The 11,800-nt window shown below is 43.3% G+C and overlaps 1 pseudogene; it reads left to right on the plus strand.

Moving 5' to 3' along the window:
• Positions 1–4,775: 4,775 nt before the first annotated feature.
• LOC112484573 lies at positions 4,776–4,894 on the plus strand (annotated as a pseudogene).
• The last annotated feature ends 6,906 nt before the right edge of the window (positions 4,895–11,800 follow it).

Below are 11,800 nucleotides of genomic sequence, written 5' to 3' on the forward strand. Positions count from 1 at the left end.
CCCAAAGCCCGACGTTGCCTCCTCGAACTGAAGCACACGTCCCCTCAGCTGCTGGAAATGTTGGAAAATGACACTTCATAGCTGAGTTTCCCTCTGGAGATTGTTTGGATTGTCCCCGCTTCCTTGCCCCTCCCTTTATTTCTAAGCCCACAACAGTCTAGTTGCTACCTCCTCCTCTCAGTTAAAATTGCTCTCATTATGTCTATATCAGGGTAACTAACACAACTGCAGTAACGAACAACCTCCAATTCCCAGGAGCTTAACATAATAAACGTTTATATCTTGCCCGGTCATAGCTCAATACGGGCTGAGTTCTCCATGTGGTAAGTTAGAGGTCTAAGTTCCTTCTGGCCTATGGCCCTGCCTTCCCTTAGAGTTCTCTTGAAGTTCTGTGCTGGATCCTTTGCATTTCACAAGCCAATAAACTGAGAGTGACAGTTCAAAACTGTGCAGGATGTTTTATGACTAGGCACATGTCACTTCCTCCCACATCCCATTGGTCAGCAATCAGTCAAATGGCCCTAACAAAACTGCAAGGAGGTCTGAAAATGTAGACTTCCTGTGTGTCCGGAAAATGTGACCATCTCAATGGAATCTTCCACACTAACAGTGATCTCCTCACTGCCACCTAGTGGTGCTTTTCAGCACTCCTCTGCCCTGACCTCCCTGTACCATTGCTCATTGCTGATTATCACTTCCTTGAAGTCACCTGCTTTCCGTGGTTCGCTACCTGCCTCTGCTGGCTACCCGCCCCTTTAGCTGCTAGTTTTCATGTCCTTCACAGGCTAGCTTTCCTCCGCTGCTTTCATAATGGCCATACCTCTCTTCTGCACAAAACACTGAGGGGCCTTTCCCTAGCCATTTTGTACCTCCATTCTTTTTTTTTCTTTTGTAGTCCAGTTCTTAACAAGGTGACTGCCACTTAGTAGGTGCTCAGTAAATGTTTATGAATTGAATTAGATTGGTGAATGATGCTTTGCTGTCAACACACTTGTAGTACATATAAACACACAGCAGTCCCTCTTATCCGCGGGGATACATTCCACCACCCCCACTGGATGCCTGAAACCACAAATAGTTCCAAACCCTATATATACTACGTTCTTCCTATGTATACACACCTATGAAAAGTTTAATTTACAAATTAGGCACAGTAAGAAATTAACAACTAACAATAAAATAGAACAATTCTAATAATATACTGTAATAAAAGTTATGTGAATGTGGTCTCTCAAAACAACTTATTGTTCTGTACTCTCCCTTCTTCTGTGATGATGTGAGATGACACAACACCTACGTGATGAGATGAAGTGAGGTGAATGACGCGGGCATTGTGACATAGCATTAGGTTACTATAAGGGTGACTTGAACATAAGCACTGTGATACTGTGACAGTTGATCTGATAACCCAGATAGCTACTAAGTGACTAACGGGTGAAGAGTGGGTACAGTGTGTATATGCCAAACAAAGGGATGATTCACGTCCTGGCTGGGACAAAATGGGAGGGTGCAATATTTCATCATGCTATCAGAACAGCACTCAATTGATAACTTATGAATTGTTTATTTCTGGAATTTTCCATTTAATATCTTTGGACTGTAGTTGACCATGGGTAACTGAAACCATGGAAAGTAAAACCACAGATAAGGGGGCTACTGTAATTAATTTTAAAGGCAATATAAGTGAAGTGTAAACCTGAGGGGATCTAGGTGCTGGGCAACTTCACAGAAAGACAAAATCTCTTGCTGAAAGGAGCTAGGAAAGTCTTCCTGGATGAGGCAAGAGCAGAATAGGTAGGTCAGATTTTCCTATGCCAAGATGGCCAAAGGACTATTTTGGGTGACAAATACAAGTAAGGGCAGAGATAGTTGCAAGTGAGTTTGGCTGAGAGGAAGGGTATATATACGATGGAATGGGAAACAAGAGAGACTTGAAAAAAGAGAAGGCCTATTTGGGAGGATCTTGGAAATTATATAGCGTTCACCTTATTCTATAGGCCCTGGAGAGCCACTGAAGATTTTTGACCAGAGTGATTATCAAACATTTCTCGAGCACTTACTATGTGCCAGACATTTTTCTAGGTGTTTGGTTTATATCAGTGAATAGAACAGATCAGTATCTGGGCAAAGAATTGTATTAACTACTGCTGAAAAACAAATTACCCTTAAACAACAATAAACAACATTATCTCATAGTTCTGGTGGGTCAGGAATCCAGAAGCAGCTTAATTGACTCAGGATGTCTCCCAAGGTTGCAGTCAAGTGAGGATTTGACCGGAGGAGGAGGACCCACTTCCAAGGGGGCTGGCCCACGTGGCTGGCAAGTTAGTGCTGGCTTTTGGCAGAGGGCCTCAGTTCCTCATCACACGGGCCTCTCCATAGGGCTGCTTGAGTATCTTGGTGAGAGATGTCTGGCATCATCTCAGGGTCAATGATGCAAGAAAGGACAAGACAGAAGTCACAATGTCTTTTGTGACCTAGCCTCAGAAGTCACGGGCCATCACTGCTGCAGTATCCTTTGGTTACACAGGTCAGCTCAGTCTGGTGTGGGAGGGGACTACACAAGGTTGTGACTGCCAGGAGGTGACACTCACAGGGCTATCTTGGAGGCTAGCTACTATGGGAGTATTCTGAGCAACAAGAGGAAACAGAACAAAGGCTCTATGGTGGGAGTGTGTGGAATAGCAAGCAAGTCGGTGTGGCTGGAGAAGATTGAGCTGGGACATTGCAGGTAAGGAGCTTGGAGAGGTAACATAGGCCTTTGTACGCTGTCATGAAGACTTTGACTAAAAGTGAAGGGATGGGAAAGATATTCCATGCTCATGGATTGGAAGAATTAATATTGTTAAAATGTCTGTATTACCCAAAGCAGTCTATAGATTCAGTGCAATTCCTACCAAAATTCCTATGGCATTTTTCACAGAAATAGAACAAACAATCCTAAAATTTGTATGGACCCACAAGAGACCCCAAATAGCCAAAGCAATTTTGAGAAAGAAGAACAAAGATATAGGCATCACACTTTCTGATTTCAAATGATATTATAAAACTATAGTAATCAAAAGAGCATGGTACCGGCATAAAAACAGACATGAAGATCAATGGAACAGAACAGAGAACCCAGAAATAAATCCACATATATGTGGTCAATTGATTTATGACAAAGAAGCCAAGAATATACAATGGGGAAAGGACAGTCTCTTCGATAAATATTGTTGGGAAAACTGGATAGGCACATGAAAAAGAATGAAACTGGACTACTATTGCACACCATAACCAAAATGGATTAAAGACTTAAACATAAGACCTGAAACCATTAGATTCCTAGAAGAAAACATATGCAGTAAGCTCCATGATATCAGTCTTGGTGATTTTTTTTTTTTTTGATCTGTTTCCAAAAACAAAAGCAACAAAAGCAAAAATCAATAAGTGAGACTACATCGAAGAATGTTAAGTCTTTGAGCCTTTGAGGCCTGAGTCTACCTTGAAGAGAAATGTGAGGTCAGTAGAGGGCGCTCTCCTTAAAAGTCAGCAACCGAATAGAGGTGAGAGCCAGCAGCTGGGACTGCCCCATAGACCATTCCAGGTTTATTTTAGGTTAGAGGAGTGTGCAGGTATTAACGCAGGAGAGCACACTTACTGGGAATATGGAGTTGTTCAATCCATTTTCCATGTCAATTTCACACTTCAATTTGACCCAAATTCAAAGCAATGGACAATGAAAAACAAGCAGTATTTATACTCCAAATCTCTACCATCCACATGAAAACAATTTGCCTTAATCGACAGCAGCCCTCTCCCTCTTACCTTGCATATCTTCAAGTCTCCTGGGGCTTCTCTTTCCTTGCACAGGTACACACATAGAGATGATGACACCTGATGGTGGGAACGGTGTAAACGGCAAGATGACTGGGCATTTGTCTTTTTCTAAATTGCCCCGTTACTTAAGTATGCAATCCCCATATAACGTTGGTTATATTTTGCGAAGAACAGCAGAAAGAATCTCTTTCCAAATTACTAAGAGGTGGAAAAGTTTCTGGTGAAGCCTGAGGCAGGCGGCACACGGTGACTGGTCTGGGAGCCACCCACAGGAGAGGTAAGGGCTGGGACAAAGTGAGGCGCTCTGGCTTTGGAGGACAGGAGGGAATGGGAGAGGCGATCTGCACACAGTTACCTCCATCTCTGTGCTGAGGGAGTACAGCGAAAGTGGATTTGAGCACAGTACACTTCTCTCTCACTGGCCCCTGGCACAGATGGCAGCAATGTACCCAATGCTTCATCACAGACAGAGAGAGATTCTCCACACAGTTTGCCAGTGACCAGGCCATATATGATCTGGAAAAATGTTCAAGAGCTGTTCCTCTGTCCTCGTGCATTGCCTTGGAAAATGCAGGCTCTTTGGGTTTCGCCACTGGTCCGTGGATAAGAAATCAAATGTGCCCATGAAACAGAATAAGCAACGTATTGTTTTTAACCTAATAAAAACTGATGGGTCAGATTCTCCTCTCAGAGTAATCTCTTTAAGCTTTTCTTGTTGTCCTAGTTTGGGGTTTCCAGAAGCAGTCCCCAAGGCAAGGATGTGAGCACAAGTAGTTGGTCTGGGAGGTGATCTCTGGAAACTGGGCAGTAGATGGGCGGGCCTTGAGCTGTTGGGAAGGGAAGGGAAGGAAGATAATGAAGGATGAGTGTGTTATCAGCAACCGCTGTGAGCAATGGGAGCTCAGTCCTGCTGGGGACCTTTGGGAGCCAGCGTGGGACTTACTAAGAATTAGCCTGTCTACGGCCATGCCACCCTGAACAAGCCAGATCCCGTCTGATCTCGGAAGCTAAGCAGGGTCGGGCCTGGTTAGTATTTGCATGGGAGACCACCTAGGAAGACCAGGTGCTGTAGGGGTAAAAAAATAAAAATAAAAAAAGCCTAACCAAGGAGGCAAAGGAAATTCAATTCCTGTCCACCCTATTTGTTGTTTGGCTGAATGCTGCTTCTGGAACTTACCTTCTCAACACTTTGGCTTGCTTGGGCAGTGGTCAAACATCCTCATGCGACCAAAGAAACAGCCTTCAAGCTGAGAAACAAACAGCCTTCAGCATGGAGAGAGAGGGGATGGGAGGATGTGTAGCGACAGCCTCTGCTACACCTGAGTAATAAAAAACACACTAGGGTTTCCTAGCACACCAGATGCCCACAAAGCCGTCAGCTCCGTGCTCTGCCATAGCAGCTCACTAATATGCGCTCTTTTCGTGGCTCCGGCTAAGATTTGTCTAGAACCCATGGCCCACATCTCCCTGTGCGCAGACATGTTGGAAATACAAACGCGTTTCTGGGGATCAAACAGATCCAGGCCCAGATCTTGACTCTGAATGACTCCAGGAACTTATTTAACTTCTCGGAATCACCTGTAAAAATGGAGATAAGATCTAATTTGCAAGCTGAGAAGATGTGTAAGGGAGAGGCTGTTTGGAGGAAATATCTAGCATATTAAGTGCTTTACATGTTTATAAAGTTAAATGGCAGGAGGCTGGTATGGCGTATTCCACTTTTTTTTTTTTTTTTTTTTTTTGGGTTTGAGAAGGCACTATAGTACAGCTGGCAAAAATTCTAACAGTCAAAAGTATAAAATAACCCCCAGGCCAGCCCCTATCTCCCAATTCAGACTAATTACTGTAACCAGTTTCTTTCTTATCATTCAAGATATTCTCTTTGCATATCCAGAAGTCTATGTAATATTCTGGACCCTTCCTTTAAAAATTTTATTTATTTTGAGGTCATTCCGTGTTAACATACGTAGATATATGGCCACATTAGTACTGTTGTTTTAAGCTGTCTCCTCAATCTTGACTTCATTTCACTAGAATCCACAGATTTGTCAGGGTTGGAATGCGTTTAGCCATTACATCATCCACATCTCTCATTTTACAAATGAGGAACTTAAGGCCCACAATAGTGGAAGGACTGATGGGTGGATGTGAACCTAGTTCTCACGCAATATCTTCTTTTCTGATTAGAGAATGATACAAATCTGCTACAGAAAAATGAGAAAGCACAGACAAATGTGTAAAGGAAATAGAAAAGGAATGATTAGCAGACCTTCCCTTTATTTGGGTCATATCGGAGTTTTCTCATATCTAAGGCTGCACTAGAGCTCTGTTAAGGGAAGGTGGTTGTTTACAGACTCCCTTGTTTGGAAAGGATCCATCCAGCATCCATCAGAGCAGAGGTGATTCCAATGGGCAGGAGGACGACTAATGAAGCTAAACCACCAAAGCAATCTCCTTGCTCCTGGGGCAGCTCATTGCCATAGACAGATTAAAATACTTTCTTAAGCAAGGAACCCACTTTTCTGGAAGCCCTCAGCGGGTCTGCCTTCAGACCTCATTGCATGGAATTAAGTTTGAGACTCATCTCAGCCAGGTGGCAGGGCTAGCGCAGATAACAAGATTAGAGCACGTGATCGATCAGCCGCCATGACTTTGGCTTTGTTTTCTATAGAACCAGCTAACAAGCAGGATGAGGCTTATTCAGAGGACCGAGGGGACACGGTGGGGAAGTAAATGCAGCTTCTCAGGGCTTTTCTCACAGAGGTGCATCTGAAGTTGGGGGTCCCAGCAGACCCTGTGCAACAAGAAACCCCTAAGGCACAGGAGCCCAGACATTTAGACTCTCTCTTTGTATCTCGTTAGGCTGGGACCAGGGCAGTGACCCTATTACTCGGGAAAGACGTTTATGCTGCTTAACATAAATATAACGTAGTTGCTTATACACATGATAAATTACACATCCGGTGTACACACATCTTGGGTAACTGGTCCAAGCCCAGAAACTTGGCGAGCTAGCTTCCGAGGCTGCTGGCTTAGGATTGCTGGATCACAACGGACTAACCAAGACCTTTTCCTTTAATGACATTTCGGCATATTTCCCTTCTGTCTGGCATCACTGCTCGCAGGTGCACTTCCTTTACGTACCGCAAGTTGGAGGATCTTGCAGTGTGGTAGGGACTGAGGAATTCCGGTGATACAGTTAAGAATGCTTTCTAATCTCGCACCACATACAATAATTAATTTGAGAAACCATCAGGTCTATCTGAATGTCTTTCTACGATGAACTGTGGCCTTAGTGCTAGTGACATTTTAATACTGGGCAGAATGATGCCATTATGTAAGAATGGAGCTTGGTCTTAGCAACCTATAGTTTTTCTAGCAACGGAGTCATCCCATTCCATCACTGTGTATTTACACGGGATGCCGGACTTTGGTCTGGGAATATATGTTCAGCTGGGACCTTCTAGCAAATTAGGAAACACATACAAGGGAAACCTCGGATTCATTCCGCTACTTTGACACGAGCCCTAGAATGAAAGACATCGATTCTCTGCTGCACTTAAACCTTCTACATTTCATTTGGCAACGAATGCAACTCTTTAAGATCACAGAGAACACATTGGAAAATGTCTTCATTATGTTCTTGGTGTTCCGAGGGCAAATTTCACTGTGTGTGTGTTGGGGGGTGGGGTTCCCCACACATCCAACAAGCGCTTCTTAGGACAACAGCTGGGTGTCCTGCAATTCAATTCTGACAATATCTACTCATACTTCTGATGACAGGTTGGCTATAAATCAGAGGTTCCCACGACCCCCTCCCTGGGTTCAATTAATTTGCTAGAGCAGCTCACAGAACTCAGAGAAACATTTTACTTACTACGTTACTGGTTTATTATAAAAAGATATAACAGCCAGATGGAAGCGATGCAGAAGGCAAGGTACGGGGAAGGGGCACGGAGCTACCGTGCCCTCTCTGGGTGTGCCACTCTCCCTAAATCTGCATGTGTTCACCAACCTGGAAGGAAGCTCTCCGAATCTTCCCTTCTTGGGTTTTTACGGAGGCTTTATTACGTAGTCACGATCGATCAAATCATTGGCCATTGGCGTTAGATTCATCCAGCCCTTCTCCCCTTCTCCAGACACCAAGGGGTGGGGCTGAAAGTTCCAATCTTCTAAACAAGGTTGGTTACCTTGGCAACCAGCCCCCCTCCTACCAGCTTTCCGAGTCACCTCATTAACATAACAAAAGGCACCTTTTGTTATGTTAACAGAATTCTTAGGAAATTCCTAGGGTTTTAAGAGCTCCGTGCCACAAAGGGGACAAGGATCAAATATGCATTTCTTATTATAAATCACAATATCACATATTCTCTGTACTAAACACCAGTTTGAAAAGACAAGACAGTGTTACAATAATGTCAACTTATCTGAAGAAGTTGAATTTAGTTGCATTATTTTTTATTTAACCGAGTTAATACCTTGTTACGATTATTATTTGCAGTTCTTCCACTTAAATTTGGTGGGTGGTGAATTTCCTGTCTATGTGGCTGTATCTTCATCAGAAGAAAGCAAGATGTTATAAAAGTTCGTAGATCAAGCTCCTTTGAGGCCCTGCTCCCTTAAAGTCTCAATGTTAAGTTATGAGCTTGCCTCTTAAAAATCTCCTCTCCTGCCATGCAGCAAGAACGACCTCTGCTGGCTAGTATTATATAGGCATCTTTGTTTTAGAAAGTGCCAGAGAAGATGTTTCACCTTCTTAAAGATTAAGTCGTCCTTGTTGTTGTCGCTGTCGCTTATTTTAAAAATAGCTTGCCGTGTTTATCCAGAGTTCTTAATATATAGTAAGACTTGGGCATCAGGCTCAGGTTAGAATCAGGTTTCTACAAAGAATGAAGGCGATGGGATGGGCTACATCATTTGTGGGGCTCGGTGTAAAATGCAAATGTGGGGCCCCTGGCTCACAACTTAAGAATTTCAAGAGGGTGACCCCAGAGCATTAAGAGGCATTAAGAGATAAGCGTGGGGCTGTTCTGAGCACAGGTCATGTGCCCTTGAAGTGGGTCTTAGATAAAGGCGGCCATGAGAATGAGCTCAGCTCTCGATTTCAGCAGGTAGAGCATGCAGGTGACAACACAATGTCCCTGGAGCTTACAAATGACTCCACGTTTCACCCCCATTGAAGAGGGACAGAGTGAAAAGGGACTTAATCAAAGGGGGAAAGGACTATGTTAGCCATTAGGAACTGTCGTACAGATGACACATTCTCATTTTCCCCTCCTTGGCAAAGGTTTGGAGATGGGGGAGGAGTTGGGTGGGGCTACAGGCGAGGGGTGACGTGTGTTTCCTTTAGATTTCTCTCACTAGTGGAAGGGCTGGATGGACAACACATTTCTGGTGTCTCTTCAATTCTTAAGACTCCTTGGACTTTCGGATCTTCCCTAATCGTTGAATGATGAAGGAGAAAGCAGAGGGCTGAGAAGTCATCCTTCCTTTCAAAATGTCCTTGAAGTATCTCGATATGGCTTAAATAACCATAGCAGCTAACATTTCTTGCATAGCTATTCTGCACTTACAGCCAGAAGTAGCGTAGCTAACCCAGACTGGGGCTTACTATGTGCCAGGCACTAGTTGAAGTGCTTAGTACTAAGTGTTCAGTATGTTACCAACTCAGCGAATTTTCCAACAATCCTAAGCAGTAGGCCTTATTGTTATACCCATCCTACAGATAAGGAAACTGAAGGCAAGAGGTCTTGAATAACTTACCCAAGGTCATAAAGCTAGTCAGTGACTGAGTCAAAATGAAGACCCAGGCCATCTGACTTCAAGAGTCAACACCGGTAACTCCATAAGTATACTGCACATTGCTTGCTATACTGACTCTCAGCTAGCGCGTGCGTGCGTGCGTGCGTGCGTGTGTGTGTGTGTTGGGGCTGAGGGAGAGAAGTTTGAAAACTAAGAAATAATACATTTCAGGATTTCTTTCCATAATGATAAAAAGCCTTGTAATTTATTTTTCTCTATACTCTAGATAAGAGGTCAGCAAACATTTTCTGCAAAGGATTAGACAGTAAATATTTTCAACTTTGAGGGCCACACATCTCTGTCTTAACAACTCTGCTCACTCTTGGAGCACCGAAACAGCCATAGACAATATGTAAATAAATAGGTGTGGCCAATTTCTAATAAAGCTTTTTTTCACAAAAACAGGTCTTGGGTGCATAGTTCTAGACCAGCGGTTGTCAGCATCACCCGGAGGGCTTGTTAAAATGCAGATGGCTGGACCTCTAACCCCAGAGTTTCTGAAGATGTTACAGGTTTGGAGTGAGGCCTGAGAATCTGTATTTCTCACAAGCTCCTGGGTGATGCCAATGCTGCTGGTCTACAGATCACACACATTGTGAACCACTACCCACTGTAAACCAAAATGCGTCAAGTGGTTCTGATCTCCTAACAGAAGATTTTCAGTCTTTTTCCTGGCTGGAATCACAAATCAGGCCTCCAGGATTCCAACCATTGAAAAAATCAAGGCTGTTGACATTGCTCCATTGCTGGGTATTTGCACATTCATAAGAGTGCTTGACTATTAAAATGTCAAGGACCTTTAATCCTGCAGGAGGACTTTGGGGAAACTTCAGAGCTGTATTATTCTCTTACTTCTTAGGCAAGAGCAAAGTTAGGAAGGAAGGCGGGGGGCCTTAATCGAGCCATAATCATAATCTGCTCTAAAACAGATTGGAATGCATTTGCCCCCTTCTTATTTTTAGATACCTTTTTATATTGTTAAACAGATTCTGTTTTGATTGTGAAGCAGAATACAAGGCTTGGTCATATCAAGTCACTTATAAAATGAAAGAAATAAAAATCAATCTTCTAATAACAGTCTTCATTTTGCTTTCTCCCTTCCTATTTCCTTCTTCTTTAAACTGAGAGCCATCCACTAATGTGCCTTGGTTTGGGTGCAAGTACTTTCTCCTATTATGTGTAGGTGACCTGCCGTTTAGCATTTCCCGCCCATTTGTCAGGCACAGTTATTGAAGATGCCTTATAGAGTCTTGGAGAAGCATCATGGAAGAAGACAATGCTCTTAACTCTGCTGGGAGCCATTGGACCTCACCTGAGTTGCATCAATTCCCATTGCCTGGGCTGTCCAAAGAGAAGCTGGGATGAACGTAATGGTTTTCAACGAAGCATGATCCAACCCCGAATACCAGCAGCAGTGGGATGAGAAATGCTGGGCTAAGTCACAGAGACAGACTTTGGCTCTGTAATCTCCAAGTGCCGCCCCAATAAACCACCTTCCTTCTCTTCCCCAACCCCAAGTTGCTCATTCACTGCTCGAATCTGCTAAAAAAAAAAAAAGGATAGAGAGATGAGTGAAAAAAAAAAAAAAAAAAAAATGCCGGGGATCTCCTTAACTGGAAATCAAAGAATACTTGATTGGTTTATTCTGGTGTGGTGGGAAGTCAAAAGAATTGGGTCCCAGCTCTGAATTACTGACCTGTGTGTCCTTGGGCAAGTGGCGCGATTTCGCTGAGGCCTGTTTTCCTCATCTGGAAAATGGTGACGGTTGTACCTGCCTTCGTTACTCGATTGTGGCGGGAAGTAGTTACAGAGCGGAATGCAAAGACAAATGCGAGCTGTGGTTCTGGTTTGCAGTTCAGTAAGACGCTCATTCCCAGGAACTACAGGTTCTTCTTCATTTGTAGGGATTATATTATAATATAATCTGACCTCTTATCATTAATAATAATAATAATAATAATAATAGGAATAATACCTACTGTTTATAGCATCTATTATATACCAGAAACTATATGAGACACTGCTTTGATTATTTTAACTTTTACAACCCCAATAAAAATGATCACCTTTCTTTTATAGCTCAGGATACTAAAGCTCAGAGAATGTAATAATTCGCTGGAGGTTTCTGAGCCAGAAGGAGATGGAGAAGAATTTAAAGCCTACCCTTTTTACTCCAAAG

This window comes from Pteropus alecto, unplaced genomic scaffold (genome assembly GCF_000325575.1).
Source record: "Pteropus alecto unplaced genomic scaffold, ASM32557v1 scaffold477, whole genome shotgun sequence".
Classification (NCBI taxonomy): domain Eukaryota; kingdom Metazoa; phylum Chordata; class Mammalia; order Chiroptera; family Pteropodidae; genus Pteropus; species Pteropus alecto.